Here is a 13,709-nt window from a genome sequence, read left to right on the forward strand (position 1 = left end):
TGGGCCTCCGTGCATTGCTGCCGTTGCCCTGCAGGGGGAGTGCTTTGCCATTTCGGTTGTGTGTGGGAGAGAGACTGGTGGGGCTCCCTGAGCCTCCCGTGCTCCCCCACCCTGGCCGTGTCAGCAACACTCAGAGCCAGCTTAATGACTTCCTCCTCGTCTACCAGCCCGTCAACCACCGCACTGAAACGTCGCTTCACACGCGCCGCTCCCATGGTGCTAAATACAATGTCTTACGCTGATGAAGCTGTCGTCTCAACTCCTATGTGCTTGTGAGTTTATGACCACCTAGGTATTGATAAGATCCTGGTGTTCTGTACTTCTTTCCAGTTCCACTGTTTCTATGGTGAAAAGTAATCCATCTGATGTGGTAAAGGTAAATCCACGAGGAAAAACTGTATCCAGCAGTAGATGACTTCCCTCACTTCCCTGATCATTGTTCCACTAACTTTTTATTAACAGTCAGGGTTACTCACAGCTCTACAGTGTCCTGATTCACAGTCTTCCTTCCATTCTCTTGAACGAAACTCAGTGGTCAAGTTGTTGCTGTATATACTCCTCTGGTCAGAAACGTATTCCGCAGCAGCAGATAGACAGTCTCGCAGTAATACTGTATAGTCCCTGTCGTACTTACACTCCTTTGGGCTGAAGAGGGAGGTTACGCACGTGTCCAGGGTATCAACAGGAGGGACCCATAGTCTGTGGCCATCTTACGAGGAAGCAGGAGTTTTGCTGACAGTTTGAAACAGCACAAGGGAAACACATTGATCAGGCTACAGGAACTGAGAAGCTTGAAAGGATGAGAGCTGGGGATACAATGGGGTAGTAGTAAGGAGGATATATACTCCCCACATTCACTAAAGTGCAATATGACAATACAGAGTCCAGGGGTAGATCCACAGTACAGTACAGTCAAACGGTGTCTACGTTTCTAACACGTATCTAACATGCAACCAGCAGAGAAAAGAATAGCATGCTGTTTCTTACGTTCCATGATCTTCACTTCCCAGTGGTTTGGTCATGGAAAATACACAAGGCAGATTGAAACAGAGGAGGAACTCCTTAGACTATTGATTCAGATAATGGTACACAATTTCAATACATTCACTTCCTATCAGTCAGAATATGTTCCTCCACCCTTTGATATCTATGTTTCCTTTGCTACAGGGCCTTGGAACACATTTATGAGCTACAGTAGCCATGCACTGTGTAAATAATACTCACTCAGTGTCTCTCACAAGTGGGAGACTGTGACCAGCAGTTCTAGTATCTTTTCCAAGCCACAAAAGTCCTCAAATGTCAGTGGTGAGTTCTTGGCACAACAAAAGCAGACTTTTAGAGACATTTGAAATATGTTTGCGGCTCTCTCAGGTGACTGCTGGATATCCTATTCCTGAGAGTCTCTGTGTTTCTCCTAAAGGCAATTCAGTACAGAACAAACTGCACAGACTGACTACTGACCAGATCAGCTACATCGTATTAACTCAGTGTTGTAAAAATGTATACAACAATAAGGAGACTTACTCTCCACTACAACTGCATGGGAGAATTCTCTATAACAGAGGGAGTGAGGGAAAGAGAGGGAGAAAGACAATAAATAAAAGGAGAGAGAATGAAATTACTTGACTAGAACGCCAAGGCATGTACAATTGTGTGTACTTTCTGTGTACCTATTGTTGTGTACCATCCTATACATATGATACCAGGATTAATTCTATACAACACCTATTATAGAGTCAAAGTGAATGTGTAGGAGGAGCAGAATCCTATTGGCCGGTTGTGGGGAAAGAGGGGAGGGGTAACAGGCACACAGGGCATACACCCGTGGATGACCTCAACGAAAACTCAGAGCTCAAAGGTTATTTCAGAGGTCAAATCCTGTCCATTCCTGGGACGGGAGGTGCCGTGTCCTTGTTTTCTCCAAACTGGTTGGTTTTAGTTCTCTCCTCTTGGTTCAAGTGTCACACTCAACACCCCTGCTTGACAGAGAACACACATGTTTATCCATTTCAGAAAAGCTTCCAGTCTAATTCCTTTGGAAAAATGTGGCAATAATGTGCAGAGGACGTGCAAGGAAAACTGGGTAAAAACAACGACCCACTGAGGCAAACAAAGGTAATATTCTGGGAAGGGAGATTGTTTTAGTTTGTTGCATGCCAAATCCCTTAGGGATAAAAAAAACAAAGAAAACTCAAAAGGTTTGATTCAGGGCAAATCCAAATGACATAAAAAAATGTTTGGTTGCGATATTAGACTTTACCTTCCGTATACATTTCCAGTGGACTGTGGGTTTCGAACGCTGGCAAGTCTTTGACCCCCAGTGACCAAGCTAAACATGTTACTAAGTTCCTGAGGAATAGTTCAACCCTTCACCAGCTCCCGGAGGACAGTTTACAGTGTAACACCTTGACCAGATCACTGAGGACACCCTGACTAAGAGCAACAAAGGCACAACACAGGAGACAGTCGTTACCTGGTGTCCAAGGTTTACACAGAGACAGATGTTACCTGGTGTCCAAGGTTTACACAGAGACAGGTGTTACCTAGTGTCCTAGGTTTACACAGAGACAGATGTTACCTACTGTCCTAGGTTTACACAGAGACAGATGTTACCTAGTGTCCTAGGTTTACACAGAGACAGATGTTACCTACTGTCCTAGGTTTTCACAGAGACAGATGTTACCTAGTGTCCTAGGTTTACACAGAGACAGATGTTACCTACTGTCCTAGGTTTACACAGAGACAGATGTTACCTACTGTCCTATGATTACACAGAGCCAGATGTTACCTACTGTCCTATGTTTACACAGAGCCAGATGTTACCTACTGTCCTATGTTTACACAGAGACAGATGTTACCTACTGTCCTATGTTTACACAGAGACAGGTGTTACCTACTGTCCTAGGTTTACACAGAGACAGATGTTACCTACTATCCTATGTTTACACAGAGACAGGTGTTACCTACTGTCCTATGTTTACACAGAGACAGATGTTACCTACTGTCCTATGTTTACACAGAGACAGGTGTTACCTACTGTCCTATGTTTACAGAGAGACAGTAAGAAAGGGGAGAAGAGAAGCCTCTACAACAAGTGGAAGTGGGGAAAGAGATCCCTCCTAAAGTGAGAGGTGACGTAGGGGTTCATTTTGACTGGTCTGCTGCCCTCCCTCTCTCAGGCATAGTAACAGGCATTTAGGGGCTGCACTTCTGAGAAAGTAGAGAACACACAATCCTTCTCTCTTTCCTTCTTTCTCTGACGTTTTCTTCTTTTGCTCAGTCAGTCGTCACATTTCTTATCCCGTCTGGTTTCTTCTCCTGTTTTGTTCCTCCCATGACGCCTCTCCTGTGTCCTTGCCAACCTGGTAATAACATGACAATACAGATGAAACCAACCAACAATCAGCATAAACAGAGATAAAACCATGACTTCAGATCTCCTGTGTGAAAACAGATGCTCTGATGATGTAAGCAGGGAGGTCTTGTGGACATTCTGAGACAGTAATGTGGTAAAGAGCAGAAGGGCAGGATGGACTCACCGTCTCTAACCCTCGAAGGTTTTCATCTTCATTTGGAATAGCTCAATGAAAACCCATAATCAAACCATGAACATCATGTAATCAGCAACCTGTTTGTTGAGACTTGGTCTGTCTGGGTGCTCTGGCGTAGCTCTTGTAACACAACAAATATTCCTGTGTCCAGGTTACTGGGAGTGTTGATGTTGCGTCACTTCTTGGAAAGAATGGGAAGAAATGTCTCCGGAATTACAAATGAAAATGTCTCCATAAAGTCATGGAACCTGGAATAAAAAGAAACAGAGGGGTGGAATAAGAGAACCACTTCCATTGTGATAGTTTACTGTATATCTTTACCGTCATATTTTATGACCCATACAGGTGAATAAGCTGTGAATTTGGTCCCCAATACTGTACATCTTGTTATTGCAAACACACACACATGTTTATTTTACTGTCCTTCTAAGGACCAAACAACTGATTCCCATTTCAAATCCTACTTTCCATAGCCCTTAACCCTAACGCTAACTTTAACCCCAAAATCCTAACCTTAACACTTACCCAAACTCTAACCCAAACTCTAACTCTAACCTAACTTTAACACTAATTCTAACCCCTAAGCCTAAAAAAGCCTAAGGGGACTGGCGGAATGTCTCCAATTTTCCTTGTATTACTATCTTTGTGAGGACTTCTGGTCCCCACAAGGATAGCAAAACCAAACCACACACACACGTGTACTTGTGAGACAGCGAGGGAATTACATATCCCATATACTAGCCTGGGGCCTGGGGCCTGGGGCCTGGGGCCTGGGGCCATTCCATTGTCATGCTATAGTCCACTGCCATGCTGCTATGGATCACAACACTGCAGTGTACATGGTGATGTATCACATGGAAACAACTACAGAGGAATGCTGATGTGTTACCGAGGCAACATTTGATGAATCATGCTGCAAAAGAAGGACAAGGAGAAAGAGGGAGGAGACTCCAGTCATCCAAGTCATAGACTGTCCTCTCTGTTACGGCACGGCAGGCGGTACCGGAGCGCCAAGTCTAGGACCAAGAGGCTTCTAAACAGCTTCTACCCCCAAGTCATAGACTGTTCTCTCTGTTACGGCACGGCAGGCGGTACCGGAGCGCCAAGTCTAGGACCAAGAGGCTTCTAAACAGCTTCTACCCCCAAGTCATAGACTGTCCTCTCTGCTACGGCACGGCAGGCGGTACCGGAGCGCCAAGTCTAGGACCAAGAGGCTTCTAAACAGCTTCTACCCCCAAGTCATAGACTGTCCTCTCTGCTACGGCACGGCAGGCGGTACCGGAGCGCCAAGTCTAGGACCAAGAGGCTTCTAAACAGCTTCTACCCCCAAGTCATAGACTGTCCTCTCTGTTACGGCACGGCAGGCGGTACCGGAGCGCCAAGTCTAGGACCAAGAGGCTTCTAAACAGCTTCTACCCCAAGTCATAGACTGTCCTCTCTGTTACGGCACGGCAGGCGGTACCGGAGCGCCAAGTCTAGGACCAAGAGGCTTCTAAACAGCTTCTACCCCCAAGTCATAGACTGTCCTCTCTGTTACGGCACGGCAGGCGGTACCGGAGCGCCAAGTCTAGGACCAAGAGGCTTCTAAACAGCTTCTACCCCCAAGTCATAGACTGTCCTCTCTGTTACGGCACGGCAGGCGGTACCGGAGCGCCAAGTCTAGGACCAAGAGGCTTCTAAACAGCTTCTACCCCCAAGTCATAGACTGTCCTCTCTGCTACGGCACGGCAGGCGGTACCGGAGCGCCAAGTCTAGGACCAAGAGGCTTCTAAACAGCTTCTACCCCCAAGTCATAGACTGTCCTCTCTGTTACGGCACGGCAGGCGGTACCGGAGCGCCAAGTCTAGGACCAAGAGGCTTCTAAACAGCTTCGACCCCCAAGCCATAAGACTGCTGAACAATTCATCAAATGGCCACCAGATTATTTACACTGACCCCATTTGTTTTTACACTGCTGCTACTTGCAGCTTATTATCTATGGATAGTCACTTCACCCCAACCTACGTGTAAAAATGACCTCTAACCTGTACCCCCGCACATTGACCCCTGTATATAGCCTCGTTGTTGTTATTTTAGAATGAGACAGAGAGGAGGGGGTGAACCATAGTATATTGAATGAGAGAGTAGAGGGGGTGAACCGTAGTATATAGAATGAGACAGAGTAGAGGGGGAGAAGCGTAGTATATAGAATGAGACAGAGAGAAGAGGGGGTGAACCGTAGTATATAGAATGAGACAGAGAGAGGAGGGGGTGAACCGTAGTATATAGAATGAGACAGAGAGAAGAGGGGGTGAACCGTAGTATATGGAATGAGATAGAGAGAGGAGGGGGTTAACCTTAGTATATAGAATGAGAAGGAGTAGAGGGGGTGAACCGTAGTATATAGAATGAGACAGAGAGAGGGGGGGTGAACCGCAGTATATAGAATGAGACGGAGAGAGGAGGGGGTGAACCGTAGTATATAGAATGAGACAGAGAGAAGAGGGGGTGAACCGTAGTATATAGAATGAGACAGAGTAGAGGGGGTGAACCGTAGTATATAGAATGAGACAGAGGAGAGGAGGGGGTGAACCGTAGTATATAGAATGGATAGTCACTTCACCCCAACCTACGTGTAAAAATGACCTCTAACCTGTACCCCCGCACATTGACCCCTGTATATAGCCTCGTTGTTGTTATTATAGAATGAGACAGAGAGGAGGGGGTGAACCATAGTATATTGAATGAGAGAGTAGAGGGGGTGAACCGTAGTATATAGAATGAGACAGAGTAGAGGGGGAGAAGCGTAGTATATAGAATGAGACAGAGAGAGGAGGGGGTGAACCGTAGTATATAGAATGAGACAGAGTAGAGGGGGAGAAGTGTAGTATATAGAATGAGACAGAGAGAGAAGGGGGTGAACCGTAGTATATAGAATGAGACAGAGTGAAGAGGGGGTGAACCGTAGTAAATAGAATGAGACAGAGAGAAGAGGGGGTGAACCGTAGTATATAGAATGAGAGAGTAGAGGGAGTGAACCGTAGTATATAGAATGAGACAGAGAAGAGGGGGTGAACCGTAGTATATAGAATGAGACAGAAAAGAGGAGGGGGTGAACCGTAGTATATAGAATGAGACAGAGTAGAGGGGGTGAACCGTAGTATATAGAATGAGACAGAGAGAAGAGGGGGTGAACCGTAGTATATAGAATGAGACAGAGTAGAGGGGGTGAACCGTAGTATATAGAATGAGACAGAGCAGAGGAGGGGGTGAACCGTAGTATATAGAATGAGACATAGTAGAGGGGGTGAACCGTAGTATATAGAATGAGACAGAGTAGAGGGGGTGCACCGTAGTATATAGAATGAGACTGAGAGGAGGGGGTGAACCGTAGTATATAGAATGAGACAGAGAGAAGAGGGGGTGAACCGTAGTATATAGAATGAGACAGAAAAGAGGAGGGGGTGAACCGTAGTATATAGAATGAGACAGAGTAGAGGGGGTGAACCGTAGTATATAGAATGAGACAGAGGAGAGGAGGGGGTGAACCGTAGTATATAGAATGAGACATAGTAGAGGGGGTGAACCGTAGTATATAGAATGAGACAGAGTAGAGGGGGTGCACCGTAGTATATAGAATGAGACTGAGAGGAGGGGGTGAACCGTAGTATATAGAATGAGACAGAGAGAAGAGGGGGTGAACCGTAGTATATAGAATGAGACAGAGAGAGGAGGGGGTGAACCGTAGTATATAGAATGAGACAGAGAGAAGAGGGGGTGAACCGTAGTATATGGAATGAGATAGAGAGAGGAGGGGGTTAACCTTAGTATATAGAATGAGAAGGAGTAGAGGGGGTGAACCGTAATATATAGAATGAGACAGAGAGAGGGGGGGTGAACCGCAGTATATAGAATGAGACAGAGAGAGGAGGGGGTGAACCGTAGTATATAGAATGAGACAGAGAGAAGAGGGGGTGAACCGTAGTATATAGAATGAGACAGAGTAGAGGGGGTGAACCATAGTACATAGAATGAGACAGAGAAAAGGGGGTGAACCGTAGTATATAGAATGAGACAGAGTAGAGGGGGTGAACCGCAGTATATAGAATGAGACAGAGAGAGGAGGGGTTGAACCGTAGTATATAGAATGAGAGAGAGTAGAGGGGGTGAACCGTAGTATATAGAATGAGACAGAGTAGAGAGTGTGAAACGTAGTATATAGAATGAGACAGAGTAGAGAGGGTGAACCGTAGTATATAGAATGAGACAGAGAGAGGAGGGGTGAACCGTAGTATATAGAATTGGACAGAGTTGAGTGGGTGAACCGTAGTATATAGAATGAGACAGAGAGAAGAGGGGGTGAACCGTAATATATAGAATGAGACAGAGTTGAGTGGGTGAACCGTAGTATATAGAATGAGACAGAGACAAGAGGGGGTGAACCGTAGTATATGGAATGAGATAGAGAGAGGAGGGGGTTAACCTTAGTATATAGAATGAGAAGGAGTAGAGGGGGTGAACCGTAGTATATAGAATGAGACAGAGAGAGGGGGGTGAACCGCAGTATATAGAATGAGACAGAGAGAGGAGGGGGTGAACCGTAGTATATAGAATGAGACAGAGAGAAGAGGGGTGAACCGTAGTATATAGAATGAGACAGAGAGAGGGAGGGGGTGAACCGTAGTATATAGAATGAGACAGAGTAGAGAGTGTGAAACGTAGTATATAGAATGAGACAGAGAGAGGAGTGTGAACCGTAGTATATAGAATGAGACAGAGTAGAGGGGGTGAACCGTAGTATATAGAATGAGACAGAGAGAGGAGGTGTGAACCGTAGTATATAGAATGAGACAGAGTAGAGGGGGTGAACCATAGTATATAGAATGAGACAGAGAAAAGGGGGTGAACCGTAGTATATAGAATGAGACAGAGTAGAGGGGGTGAACCATAGTACATAGAATGAGACAGAGAAAAGGGGGTGAACCGTAGTATATAGAATGAGACAGAGTAGAGGGGGTGAACCACAGTATATAGAATGAGACAGAGAGAGGAGGGGTTGAACCGTAGTATATAGAATGAGACAGAGTAGAGGGGGTGAACCGTAGTATATAGAATGAGACAGAGTAGAGAGTGTGAAACGTAGTATATAGAATGAGACAGAGTAGAGAGGGTGAACCGTAGTATATAGAATGAGACAGAGAGAGGAGGGGGTGAACCGTAGTATATAGAATGAGACAGAGAAGAGGGGGTGAACCGTAGTATATAGAATGAGACAGAGAGAGGAGGGGATGAGCCGTAGTATATAGAATGAGACAGAGAGAGGAGGGGGTTAACCGTAGTCTATAGAATGAGACAGAGTTGAGGGGTTGAACCGTAGTATATAGAATGAGACAGAGAGAGGAGGGGGTGAACCATAGTATATAGAATGAGACAGAGAGAGGAGGAGGTGAACCATAGTATATAGAATGAGACAGAGAGAGGAGGGGGTGAACCGTAGTATATAGAATGAGACAGAGAAGAGGGGGTGAACCGTAGTATATAGAATGAGACAGAAAAGAGGAGGGGGTGAACCGTAGTATATAGAATGAGACAGAGAGAAGAGGGGGTGAACCGTAGTATATAGAATGAGACAGAGTAGAGGGGGTGAACCGTAGTATATAGAATGAGACAGAGAGAGGAGGGGATGAGCCGTAGTATATAGAATGAGACAGAGAGGAGGGGGTTAACCGTAGTCTATAGAATGAGACAGAGAGAGGAGGGGGTGAACCGTAGTATATAGAATGAGACAGAGAGAGGAGGGGGTGAACCGTAGTATATAGAATGAGACAGAGAGAGGAGGAGGTGAACCATAGTATATAGAATGAGACAGAGAGAGGAGGGGGTGAACCGTAGTATATAGAATGAGACAGAGAAGAGGGGGTGAACCGTAGTATATAGAATGAGACAGAAAAGAGGAGGGGGTGAACCGTAGTATATAGAATGAGACAGAGAGAAGAGGGGGTGAACCGTAGTATATAGAATGAGACAGAGTAGAGGGGGTGAACCGTAGTATATAGAATGAGACAGAGGAGAGGAGGGGGTGAACCGTAGTATATAGAATGAGACAGAGTAGAGGGGGTGAACCGTAGTATATTGAATGAGACAGAGTAGAGGGGGTGCACCGTAGTATATAGAATGAGACAGAGAGTAGGGGGTGAACCGTAGTACATAGAATGAGACAGAGAGAGGAGGGGGTGAACCGTAGTATATAGAATGAGACAGAGAGAAGAGGGGGTGAACCGTAGTAAATAGAATGAGACAGAGAGAAGAGGGGGTGAACCGTAGTATATAGAATGAGAGAGTAGAGGGAGTGAACCGTAGTATATAGAATGAGACAGAGAAGAGGGGGGGGGTGAACCGTAGTATATAGAATGAGACAGAGTAGAGGGGGTGAACCGTAGTATATAGAATGAGACAGAGAGAAGAGGGGGTGAACCGTAGTATATAGAATGAGACAGAGTAGAGGGTGAACCGTAGTATATAGAATGAGACAGAGGAGAGGAGGGGGTGAACCGTAGTATATAGAATGAGACATAGTAGAGGGGTGAACCGTAGTATATAGAATGAGACAGAGTAGAGGGGGTGCACCGTAGTATATAGAATGAGACTGAGAGGAGGGGGTGAACCGTAGTATATAGAATGAGACAGAGAGAAGAGGGGGTGAACCGTAGTATATAGAATGAGACAGAAAAGAGGAGGGGGTGAACCGTAGTATATAGAATGAGACAGAGTAGAGGGGGTGAACCGTAGTATATAGAATGAGACAGAGGAGAGGAGGGTGAACCGTAGTATATAGAATGAGACATAGTAGAAGGGGTGAACCGTAGTATATAGAATGAGACAGAGTAGAGGGGGTGCACCGTAGTATATAGAATGAGACTGAGAGGAGGGGGTGAACCGTAGTATATAGAATGAGACAGAGAGAAGAGGGGGTGAACCGTAGTATATAGAATGAGACAGAGAGAGGAGGGGGTGAACCGTAGTATATAGAATGAGACAGAGAGAAGAGGGGGTGAACCGTAGTATATGGAATGAGATAGAGAGAGGAGAGGGGGTTAACCTTAGTATATAGAATGAGAAGGAGTAGAGGGGGTGAACCGTAGTATATAGAATGAGACAGAGAGAGGGGGTGAACCGCAGTATATAGAATGAGACAGAGAGAGGAGGGTTGAACCGTAGTATATAGAATGAGAGAGAGTAGAGGGGGTGAACCGTAGTATATAGAATGAGACAGAGTAGAGAGTGTGAAACGTAGTATATAGAATGAGACAGAGTAGAGAGGGTGAACCGTAGTATATAGAATGAGACAGAGAGAGGAGGGGGTGAACCGTAGTATATAGAATTGGACAGAGTTGAGTGGGTGAACCGTAGTATATAGAATGAGACAGAGAGAAGAGGGGTGAACCGTAGTATATAGAATGAGACAGAGTTGAGTGGGTGAACCGTAGTATATAGAATGAGACAGAGACAAGAGGGGGTGAACCGTAGTATATGGAATGAGATAGAGAGAGGAGGGGGTTAACCTTAGTATATAGAATGAGAAGGAGTAGAGGGGGTGAACCGTAGTATATAGAATGAGACAGAGAGAGGGGGTGAACCGCAGTATATAGAATGAGACAGAGAGAGGAGGGGGTGAACCGTAGTATATAGAATGAGACAGAGAGAAGAGGGGGTGAACCGTAGTATATAGAATGAGACAGAGAGAGGAGGGGTGAACCGTAGTATATAGAATGAGACAGAGTAGAGAGTGTGAAACGTAGTATATAGAATGAGACAGAGAGAGGAGGGTGTGAACCGTAGTATATAGAATGAGACAGAGTAGAGGGGGTGAACCGTAGTATATAGAATGAGACAGAGAGGAGGGTGTGAACCGTAGTATATAGAATGAGACAGAGTAGAGGGGGTGAACCATAGTATATAGAATGAGACAGAGAAAAGGGGGTGAACCGTAGTATATAGAATGAGACAGAGTAGAGGGGGTGAACCATAGTACATAGAATGAGACAGAGAAAAGGGGGTGAACCGTAGTATATAGAATGAGACAGAGTAGAGGGGGTGAACCGCAGTATATAGAATGAGACAGAGAGATTAGGGGTTGAACCGTAGTATATAGAATGAGACAGAGTAGAGGGGGTGAACCGTAGTATATAGAATGAGACAGAGTAGAGAGTGTGAAACGTAGTATATAGAATGAGACAGAGTAGAGAGGGTGAACCGTAGTATATAGAATGAGACAGAGAGAGGAGGGGGTGAACCGTAGTATATAGAATGAGACAGAGAAGAGGGGGTGAACCGTAGTATATAGAATGAGACAGAGAGAGGAGGGGATGAGCCGTAGTATATAGAATGAGACAGAGAGAGGAGGGGGTTAACCGTAGTCTATAGAATGAGAAGGAGTAGAGGGGGTGAACCGTAGTATATAGAATGAGACAGAGAGAGGGGGTGAACCGCAGTATATAGAATGAGACAGAGAGAGGAGGGGTTGAACCGTAGTATATAGAATGAGAGAGAGTAGAGGGGGTGAACCGTAGTATATAGAATGAGACAGAGTAGAGAGTGTGAAACGTAGTATATAGAATGAGACAGAGTAGAGAGGGTGAACCGTAGTATATAGAATGAGACAGAGAGAGGAGGGGGTGAACCGTAGTATATAGAATTGGACAGAGTTGAGTGGGTGAACCGTAGTATATAGAATGAGACAGAGAGAAGAGGGGGTGAACCGTAGTATATAGAATGAGACAGAGTTGAGTGGGTGAACCGTAGTATATAGAATGAGACAGAGACAAGAGGGGGTGAACCGTAGTATATGGAATGAGATAGAGAGAGGAGGGGGTTAACCTTAGTATATAGAATGAGAAGGAGTAGAGGGGGTGAACCGTAGTATATAGAATGAGACAGAGAGAGGGGGGTGAACCGCAGTATATAGAATGAGACAGAGAGAGGAGGGTGAACCGTAGTATATAGAATGAGACAGAGAGAAGAGGGGTGAACCGTAGTATATAGAATGAGACAGAGAGAGGGGGGGTGAACCGTAGTATATAGAATGAGACAGAGTAGAGAGTGTGAAACGTAGTATATAGAATGAGACAGAGAGAGGAGGGTGTGAACCGTAGTATATAGAATGAGACAGAGTAGAGGGGTGAACCGTAGTATATAGAATGAGACAGAGAGAGGAGGGTGTGAACCGTAGTATATAGAATGAGACAGAGTAGAGGGGGTGAACCATAGTATATAGAATGAGACAGAGAAAAGGGGGTGAACCGTAGTATATAGAATGAGACAGAGTAGAGGGGGTGAACCATAGTACATAGAATGAGACAGAGAAAAGGGGTGAACCGTAGTATATAGAATGAGACAGAGTAGAGGGGGTGAACCGCAGTATATAGAATGAGACAGAGAGATTAGGGGTTGAACCGTAGTATATAGAATGAGACAGAGTAGAGGGGGTGAACCGTAGTATATAGAATGAGACAGAGTAGAGAGTGTGAAACGTAGTATATAGAATGAGACAGAGTAGAGAGGGTGAACCGTAGTATATAGAATGAGACAGAGAGAGGAGGGGGTGAACCGTAGTATATAGAATGAGACAGAGAAGAGGGGGTGAACCGTAGTATATAGAATGAGACAGAGAGAGGAGGGGATGAGCCGTAGTATATAGAATGAGACAGAGAGAGGAGGGGGTTAACCGTAGTCTATAGAATGAGACAGAGTTGAGGGGTTGAACCGTAGTATATAGAATGAGACAGAGAGAGGAGGGGGTGAACCATAGTATATAGAATGAGACAGAGAGAGGAGGGGGTGAACCGTAGTATATAGAATGAGACAGAGAGAGGAGGGGGTGAACCGTAGTATATAGAATGAGACAGAGAGAGGAGGAGGTGAACCATAGTATATAGAATGAGACAGAGAGAGGAGGGGGTGAACCGTAGTATATAGAATGAGACAGAAAAGAGGAGGGGGTGAACCGTAGTATATAGAATGAGACAGAGAGAAGAGGGGGTGAACCGTAGTATATAGAATGAGACAGAGTAGAGGGGGTGAACCGTAGTATATAGAATGAGACAGAGGAGAGGAGGGGGTGAACCGTAGTATATAGAATGAGACAGAGTAGAGGGGGTGAACCGTAGTATATTGAATGAG

The 13,709-nt window shown here is 45.3% G+C and overlaps 1 pseudogene; it reads right to left on the bottom strand.

The window, feature by feature from the left end:
• LOC135519769 (inward rectifier potassium channel 2-like) overlaps positions 1-215 on the bottom strand; it is a 6,041-nt pseudogene extending 5,826 nt beyond the window's left edge.
• Positions 216-13,709: the final 13,494 nt, after the last annotated feature.

Source organism: Oncorhynchus masou, chromosome 29, assembly GCF_036934945.1.
Source record: "Oncorhynchus masou masou isolate Uvic2021 chromosome 29, UVic_Omas_1.1, whole genome shotgun sequence".
Taxonomy (NCBI): Eukaryota; Metazoa; Chordata; class Actinopteri; order Salmoniformes; family Salmonidae; genus Oncorhynchus; species Oncorhynchus masou.